Genomic DNA, 3,337 nt, shown 5'->3' with positions numbered 1-3,337 from the left:
ATACTTAGATTTTAAACTCTTTGAGACAGGATCCTCTGGTGTTCTATCTGTGTGGCCCATAGTATAAAAAAGGCTCTGGCAGTTTCTGAAATATAAATAATAATTAATATAAATAAGAATAATGAAAGAATTTAGAGTAGTTGATATGGAAACTACTAACAACAATGTAACAATTCAGAAAATGGAGCGTAGGATGAATTTGAAGAAAATGGTTTGGCAGTGAAATGTGTCATCTTGTTGAATATTTTCCACAGTGGTATTATCCAGCTACCATTATGTAAGGCCTTTGAAATTATACAAAATATGAGACAGTCAACTGTAGGGAACACTGGTACAAAGTTGGATTAGATAATCTGTAGATAGTTTCCATCTCCTATTTTTTATTTTAAAAAGTTGCATTAGTAAGACGTCTGAAAATGTTATAAGTTATTATAAATGATGTTCTTTTGAGTAGGATGACCAAGAGATACATTTCCCCAAGTGAAACCACACCTTTTTGACTAATACATCTAATTAATGACACAGAAGCATGTTAGTTGTACTGTTCTGTACCTCAGTCATTCAAATATAGCAGTTTAGGGAACACAGAATCAAAACAATCTTGTAGAGTATTTAACATTGAGGATAAGTAATTTAATGTGAAAACAAAGGTACTGAAAACCCAGTTTAACTAACCAGTTTAAGTCACTTTACAATATTGCTTCCAGCAGCACAAAACAATCAGAGTGTGCCAGCAAATCTGCCTACTGATCTTTAAAATATTTTAAAATAGTAAGGTCAAAATATTCCTGGAAAAACTGGATCTTGAATGGAACATGATATTTGTTCATGAACATAAGTGTTCAAGAACACTGAAGTCAAGAACCATTGTGAATATTGAAGAGTAGAGTTTTTCCCTTTTAATGACATAATTATTGAAGAGTAGATCTTTCCCCCTTATATTACATAAAACAACTAAATTGAAAATATTCAGTTCCTAGGAAAGGACATGGTAAGAATATGCACTTTAATTTTATTATATTCTAATGTCTTTCTCAAAACTTATGAAATTTGGGTTCCAGAAAATGATTTCCACCTTGTCAGCATTTTTTGAGGAAGTAGTGACATGAGGGACTACAATAAGAAACGTCCTTTGTGACCTTGCTTTGTAAAATCTTGTTTAAAAATTGTTACGTTGTGACATTAATGTCCATGGACCTTATACTCTTTTGCTCCAAAATTCTCATAACTTCCTTCCTGGATGTACTCTTGGTCTGAGGCTGGTCATGGAAATAAGGCCACTAGTTCAGATACTTCACAGTAGCTCATTATCAGTCTTTTGATCAAACACAGCCAGCTGAGGTTTAATCCTGAGTCATTACCATGATAGACTAAATAAATGGGGTCTATTGTTTTGATTATTTTTAAGGTAACCATTTTTTCGTGGCTCCATGGGGTGTACATCAAAAGCCCTGGTTACTGTAGATATTTAATTCATAGGTCATTTTCAAACAAAGTTTTTAAAAATAAAACTAAATTTAAAAAATGATTTGGACCTAGCAGACTTAGGTGGGTGATCAACTATTCCTACTCCCAAGGCTAACAGTCAAATACTCCGTAGGTCAATTTAGTGTCCAAAGCAGTGAAACATGACCGCTTACTCTGTACAAGATGGGACTAGCACCTCGTGGTTCTAAAAGCTGAGACACTTTTGCTGCCCTGCTACTGAACTGCATGGCATGCCACATGGCCAGCCCTCAAGAACTCATTGCAGTCACTGTCTAGACAAATAGTGACAAAGATGTTAAGTACTTCAAAAATGCAGCAGATGTGGCATTTTTCTGTATTTCAGGCCTATTAACTGGTTATTTGCTTTGGTGCATATATTGAGAGCCTGCATTAGAGCCTTGCTCCAGGGAGCACTTCCCATAAAAATCATACTTCTGGCAAGGAATGCCTTTCAATGATAGAATGCATGATGGGAGGAGTAGAAGGGATGACAGTGCCTTTCAATCTAGAGACTGTGAATTTCCTTATGCTGATTCTCATTTCAGATATTCTTTTTCTTTTACAGGCTCTCAAGGAAGCACTAGCATTTCTCATGTACTATCATCTGCCTCTGACCTATTTGACACACTCCACTAAGGTATTTGATCTCAGCAAAGTAGTGTTGCCAAAGGCGACAGATACTTTATGAGTTCTAAATTCAAGATTATCGCTAGTCATTGCACTAAAACAGAAAACAGCTATTAAGTTTTCTATATCTTAATACTGTGTTTGAAGTCATATGCTGATACCCTTGGAATGGTGTCAGATTGGATCTCCTGGACCCTCAGCCACAAGTCTATTCCATTAGACAGCTTCTCCACAGCTATTAGTACGTTTCATGTACTGTAGATGGTGTTCTGTATCTATATGCCTACCTTGGGCTATTGACTCTTAGCGTTTTTCTGTTTGTGACCTAATGGTTTATTTTAGTTCTGCTTGCACTACTGTTGTGATGGCTGGTTTTTCAAAATGCTTACAGAAAAATGCAAATCTATTCAGCTGTTTTAAAAAAAAGTCATAAACTCATTATAATTCATTGTGATTTCCACTTAGATTTTGCTGAGCTGATTGACTTCATAGAGGCAGAAGAAGCCCTGAAGGGGAAAACCTGTGACAGCTGCTATGGAAACGATGGGTGCCTTATACTTCATAAAGGTGGAGCAACCATTTTTTGAAAAGGTTTAATGCCTTCATAGTTTACAGTTTCCTAGGGAGAAAACCCTTGGGGTAGTGATGAGCCTCGTCTTTTGTCCTATGACATTCTAATTAACAGTCACATAACTAATGGAGGGTTGAGATGGGTCCTAGCCATGAACGATGTGTGCCTCCGGCAGGTTGGGGGGCGTGGTAGCTGTGCGGCGGCGACAGTGGGAGTGCGGGGGTGGTAAGCGGTGGAGCTTCTGCAAATGCCGCCAGCATTGACGGCGGTGGGGGGGGCATGTCAGTGACCACCTGCACACACCACCAGTAGCATTGGCAGCAGCCAGCAGGGATTGTGAGCTGTCTGCAGACACCACCAGTGGTGTCAGTGGCGGGGTGGTGAGCAGCGACTGCCCACAGGTGCCGCCAACAATGTCGGTGGCACCTTTTTGTAGGGGGTGCACTGCCATGCTCAGGGGGTGCACATGCACCCACATGCACCCACTACGTGTCACCCCTGGACCCAGCCCTGGATGCTGACTTGGATGGGTGAGTGCCCCAGCACTGCCACTACTTAGGCACAAAACTACCCAGTTACACCTATGCTAGCTTGGTTTAAAAGCATAAACACATTATATATAAATCAATATTTCCTTTCTCTTTCTTTTGT

The 3,337-nt window shown here is 39.3% G+C and overlaps 1 long non-coding RNA gene across 1 annotated transcript in view; it reads left to right on the top strand.

The window, feature by feature from the left end:
* LOC109297025 overlaps positions 1 to 2,944 on the top strand; it is a 53,597-nt gene extending 50,653 nt beyond the window's left edge. The window contains exons 2-3 of the long non-coding RNA XR_002097158.1: positions 2,054 to 2,125; positions 2,581 to 2,944. This is a non-coding gene — a long non-coding RNA (uncharacterized LOC109297025). The remainder of the gene's footprint in view (positions 1 to 2,053; positions 2,126 to 2,580) is intronic.
* Positions 2,945 to 3,337: the final 393 nt, after the last annotated feature.

Source organism: Gavialis gangeticus, unplaced genomic scaffold, assembly GCF_001723915.1.
Source record: "Gavialis gangeticus isolate Ggan-Ray unplaced genomic scaffold, GavGan_comp1, whole genome shotgun sequence".
Lineage (NCBI taxonomy): Eukaryota > Metazoa > Chordata > Crocodylia > Gavialidae > Gavialis > Gavialis gangeticus.
This window is presented reverse-complemented; position numbering and strand designations above follow the sequence as displayed.